Source organism: Mus pahari, chromosome 3 (genome assembly GCF_900095145.1).
Source record: "Mus pahari chromosome 3, PAHARI_EIJ_v1.1, whole genome shotgun sequence".
Classification (NCBI taxonomy): domain Eukaryota; kingdom Metazoa; phylum Chordata; class Mammalia; order Rodentia; family Muridae; genus Mus; species Mus pahari.
In genome coordinates this window covers 78,054,241-78,060,109 of record NC_034592.1, presented here as the reverse complement: position 1 = coordinate 78,060,109, position 5,869 = coordinate 78,054,241, and positions in this window count along the sequence as shown.

Here is a 5,869-nt window from a genome sequence, read left to right as displayed (position 1 = left end):
GTTTGGCTTGAATTTTGTCTTTTGTTTTCTGGGAACTTTTGACCACAGCGCCCCCAGATGACCAATCGTCTCATTTGCATGTTGAGGCCAAATAGTGTGTGTGTGTGTGTGTGTGTGTGTGTGTGTGTGTGTATTCTGTGGCACTAGAAAGGCTTGTTCATAGTATCTGCTAAATCTGAACTGAGGTTGGAGTGCCAGCAGGAAGGTGGAGAGAGGGAGAGGGGGAGGGGGAGGGAGAGGGAGAGGGAGAGGGAGAGAGAGAGAGAGAGAGAGAGAGAGAGAGAGAGAGAGAGAGAGAAGCCAATAAGGAAGAAATCCCTGGACCACATCAAAATTTAACAGCCATTATGACTCAGATCTGGTCTTTCCTCCTTTCTTCCTTCCCCTCCCCTCCCATCCTGTCCATCCTCCCCTCCTCCCACTCGTCTTACCCCCTCCATCCTCCCCTTCTCTGTAACTGACATAATGTTTACATGTGATGTATACTAGTATTATACCCACAGATAAAATAATCAAGAACATAGTATGGGCTGAAGATATAAAAGGATGAGGGAAACAGGCTTTTTAAATAACGAAAAGCCATATTTTGAACTAGATTAATCACATGTTTCTCTCTGCATCTATAGCTCCTTGTACTTAAAAAAAAAAAACCCAGTTATTTAATGTTTAGAGTACTCAAAATTATTTATTATCTTTTAATTTTAGTTTTTCTAAAGTTTAAAGTTTGATGGTAGAATTATAACTTTATGAGAAGTGCTAGTTTTAGTTTTAGGAAAGATTAGTCTTCAATACCTAAACCATTATAACTCCTCTTTGTGACTAACAATTTCATTTGTTTTATTTTATTTTTTATTTTTTTGATTTTTTATTTTTTTGGTTTTTCGAGACAGGGTTTCTCTGTATAGCCCTGGCTGTCCTGGAACTCACTCTGTAGACCAGGCTGGCCTCGAACTCAAAAATCTGCCTGCCTCTGCCTCCCCAGTGCTGGGATTAAAGGCGTGTGCCACCACGCCCGGCTTGTTTTATTATTTTGATTACATCAGATTTGGTTTGGGGAAGTGAATAGAAACTCATGTTAGAATAGAATCCAGTTGACAGCATAGTATAGTATCACTTTTAATTTCTTTTTAGCAAAATAAATTTTTAACCTCTCTCTCTCTCTCTCTCTCTCTCTCTCTCTCTCTTTCTCTCTCTTTCTCCTTGATGGTTCCTTGAAATTTTCCCTTATAAACTTTATAACTATTTTCTTAAAATAATTATAGTTTCATAAAAATCAAGGAAAGCTAACATGGACATCATGTATTCAATATCTGACAGTTATAAATACAACATGAAACATGGCACATTTCTGTTTTATCTTAGCACAGGTAACCCTTTTCCATTGAACTCTTGGTATAATGGGCATTTAGAAACCACCTTTGCTCAAAGCAATGACTTCTCATTCAGGGCAGAAGGTAACCAAAACACTGGTTTAAAGTCAAACATTTCTGTCTCCACCCAGTTTACCATTTCCATTTCCTTTACATTTTGGGTTATCAGTTTAATAATTTAATGGGTATCTATTTACATTAGTTTATTCGTCTTCAAGGCTGAAGGCTCAGAGATGAATTATTGTTGCAAGTACGCTGTGGAAGAGGGGATCTAAGTCATATTTAGGATGCAATATAAGACACTAGTATCATCTGTAAATGTGACTTTTTTAAGAAAAAAATCTGTAAGCTTCAAGCAGGCAAGTATAGGCTAGCAGTTTAGTTTTATAATGACCTTTAAGAGAAATTAGTTCTAAATTTTCAGAGTTGTATTTAACTTAGGCTTGAGCAAAATAAGGACCTTGAAAATATTGTTTTTCAAAAATGGTGAGAAGTCAAAATTATATTCAAAATGCTTACATTCATATGCATGCCTGCACATACATAAACATACATGTGTACACATTCATGCATGCATGTATACTTATGAATGCGTATGCACATACACACACACATACACACACACATCTTAAGTTATGCATGCCAAGAACAGTAATTCTAGTGCACAATAAATAAAAAATGTAAGCTGCAGTGTCCACAGATTTTGTTGCTCAGTTATCAGTTAATTTTAAAGATAGAATCTTGTCTCACAATGTCTTAGACACAAAAGTGACCATAAAAATGATCATGCGAACAGCGATCATTAACACACATGACATGACATCAGTAAATCAGAGTGTCTTGGGAAGATGGAGAGTTTCACTGCTTTGAGATGAAACAAAGGCTGAACAAGAGTCACAGGGAGGTTTGTCACGCCAACTCCAGGGTGTAACTGAAGCTGTCTCTTTGTGGATTCTTCTTTCTCCACCCCTTGCTCCCACCCTTTTAACCCCCTAACCCTAGACAGGAGAGAAGAAAGGCTAGAGAGGAAAGGGAGCGACATTATCCTTAAACTACTTCCTGTGGCTTAGAGGAGTTGAATTCCTTGGGGCAAGTTTGATCTTCTCATTCAGGATATCTAATGTCTTCTTGTTTCTTCTTTGTGCATGACTATTTAACAAACCACAACCAACAGCGAACAAGCCACAAGCAACAACCCACCCCACCTCTAGGGGCCCTGCCATTCATATACCCTCTGAAATTTCCCAGAAATCTCCACGTCACACAATCACAGGAACTATCTGCTGCTGGCAAAAATCACACCCCTGCTAGAGCACCAGGCAAATCACAGTCGCCTGCTGTGGACAGTCCGCAGCAGCCCATAGCCCACACCTGGGATTAGAATGAAAACATATTCTTATAACATCTCTGTGTTTTTTAAAGAGATCAAACTCCCAAAACTGTCACTACAAGTAGCCATCCCTATTCCCCAGCCACACAGCAGGGCTTGGGGGATAGGAGGTGTTTAGCAGCTGCAACGTTTATCTTAGAGTAGACCTAGAGCTAGCACCTTCCGCTGAAGACAAAGAGGGAGAGGTATGGTCAGGGAAGGCTAAGTGAGAGGAAAGAATTGAAAATTACGTTTCTCAGAATTTAACTCTGGCACAGCCTCTAGAATTTTCATATTAATTTCCTTCTCATCTTTAACATCTCTTATTAACTTAAATGTAGTTCCCCAGGGGCCCTGGGAGCTTCCATGCTCCATCACTGAATCCTACCCCAGCACCTTGTAAAGAAGCCCAGTAAATCTCAAAGGACAATGACAGTTCAAGGGAGCTGCTTATTCCTATGATCTCAACCTGCAGCAGGCCCACCCCTGAAGCAAAGCTTTCCCGGGTGGGTGACTGGTCACTCACGTCAACACACGACTGAGCCAAGCAGAGGCTAGAGGAACTCCCCACTGAGTCCAGCCAAGTGCCACCCACAGCACTCCGAGTTCCATTAAGTAATGAGCTGTTCAGTTTTGGAGTATATGTTACACACCAAGAGCTAACTGACATGAAAAAAGAGATGATTGATATTCTATCATTCTTGGGTTCATGGTAAGACAGGTAATAACCCACCCCTTTTTTAAAATTTTGAATCTTTTATTTTACTTTTTGTATGAATGGTTTGCCCCGTGTGTGTCTGGTCCCTGTCGAGGTCAGAAGAGAGCATCAGAACCCCTGGAACAGGGCGGCTGTGAGAAGCTGTGGGGATGCTGGGCACCAAACCTGGGTCCTCTGCAAGAGCATCCAGTGCTAGTAACTGCTGAGCCATCTCTCCAGCCCCCTAATACTCTGTATTGTTAAGTAACCCAGAGTAGAGTCTATAAGTTGCATAATTAATGCCTCTGATTATTTTTCTTACTGACCAGGGGCAACCTTACAAACAAATGCAAAAGATCTTTTGGATCCCAGCATTGAGGAAGTGGACAGCATCACTTTCCAGAGCTGGCCTCCACTGCTCCGGCTTTCTAGCTTAGTCCCAGCTCAACACGGCTATGGCCGAACCCGATGGCTCAGTCTGTTCCATGATGCTCATAGCTCACAGCCCACACCCTAATTGACTTCACCCTTCTCCCCTCACCCCTCTCTCCCACCTACCTAGGGATAGCTGATTTCATATCCAGACCTTTTAATATCTGTTGATATCATTATCAAAACACATATTTTACTTGTACAACCACTCTGGAAGTCAATCTGGCAGTTTCTCAGAAAATCGGAAATATTTCTACCTGAAGACCCAGCTATACCACTCCTAGGCATATACCCAAAAGATGCCCCACCGTACCTGAGGGACATGTGCTCCACTATGTTCATAGAGTCTTCCTTTGTAATAGCCAAAACCTGTTAACAACCCAGATGTCCTTCAATCAAAGAACAGATACAGAAAATGTGTTACATTTACACAATGAAATACTCAGCTATTAAAAAACAAGGACAGCATGAAATTTTCAGGCAAATGGATGGAACTAGCAAATACCATCCTAAGTGAGGTAACCCAGACCCCAAAGGACATGCATGGTATGCACTCACTGATAAGTGGATACTAGCTTTTAAGAACAGGATGCTGATGCTACCAAAGAAGCAAAATAACAAGGAAGGCCAAAGCAAGGATGCCTGAATCTCATTCAGAAGGGGAAATGAAACAGGCATTGGAGGCGGATGGGGGTGGGGAACTGAGCGGGGAGGGGGTTATCTCTAGGACCCAGGGACCTGGGATGGGGGAGCCTGCCAGGAGTCTGTGGGGGCAGCTCTAGCTGAGACTCCTAGCAGTGGGAGATATGAAGTAGCCACCTCCTGTAGCCAGGCAGGACCCCAAGTGTAGGGATGAAGACACCAAACCACCCACAAAGCCTTGGACCCCAAATCCTGCTTACATGACATACAGGGACAAAGATGGAGCAGAGACTGAGGGAATGGCCAACTGATGACTGGCCTAACTTGAGACCCATCCTATGGGCAAGCAGCAATCCCTGACACTGAGTGATTCTCTGTTAGGCTTGCAGACAGGAGCCTAGAATAACTGTCCTCGGAGACGGAAACAAATGCAAAGACCTACAGCCAAACATCAGAAGGAGCTCAGGGAGTCTTGTGGAAGAGTTGGGGGAAGGGTGGAGGGACCCAGAGGGGACAAGGACTCCATGGGAAGATCAACAGTCAACTAACCTGGACATCTGGGGGCTCCCAGAGACTGAACTACCAACCAAAAAGCATACCTGAGCTGGACCTACACCCCCCCACTCCCCCACCCCTCCCACCTCCCATATATAGCAGATATACAGCTTGGTCTTCATGTGGGCTCCCCAACAACTAGAGCAGGGGCTGTCCCTAAATCTGTTAGGGAACAGAGGCTGTGGATCCTGTTCCAATAACTGGGCTGCCTTGTCTGGCCTCAGTGAGAGAGGATGAACCTAGTCCTGCAGTGACTTGATGTGCCAGAGTGGGAGGATACCCAAGGGGTCGTCCCCCTTCTCAGAGGAGATGGGGAGGGGGGGACTGAGTGAGGAGGGGCTGGGAGGAGGGGAGCTGTGATTAGGATGTAAAGAGAATGAATAAAATAGTTAATGAAAAACAAAAACACAACATAACCCCACATGTTTTAGTTAATTGGGAAGTCAACCAACAAACCAAGATGGGTGCTTTGCCCAGATCCACTGGGTTCTTGGTGCCTTTAGAGTTGCTAATGAAAGAGGGTAAGAGCCCTTCCTGCTCTTCCGGAGGATCTGAGTTCTGTTTCCCAGTTCCCATATCAAGTGGTTTACTTGCCTGTAACTCCAGATCTGAGTGGATCCAATACCTTTGGCCTCTTTGGGCAACTGTACTCATGTGCACATATAACAACAACAACAACAACAACAACATTATTTAACAGGCTGGTGAAAATCCCAGCATTCTAGAGTCTGCCCTCAGACTCCAGGCAAATCCGCGGTCTCTCCCTTTACTGTAGAACAGGGGACAGACCAGGAGTCACAAAGG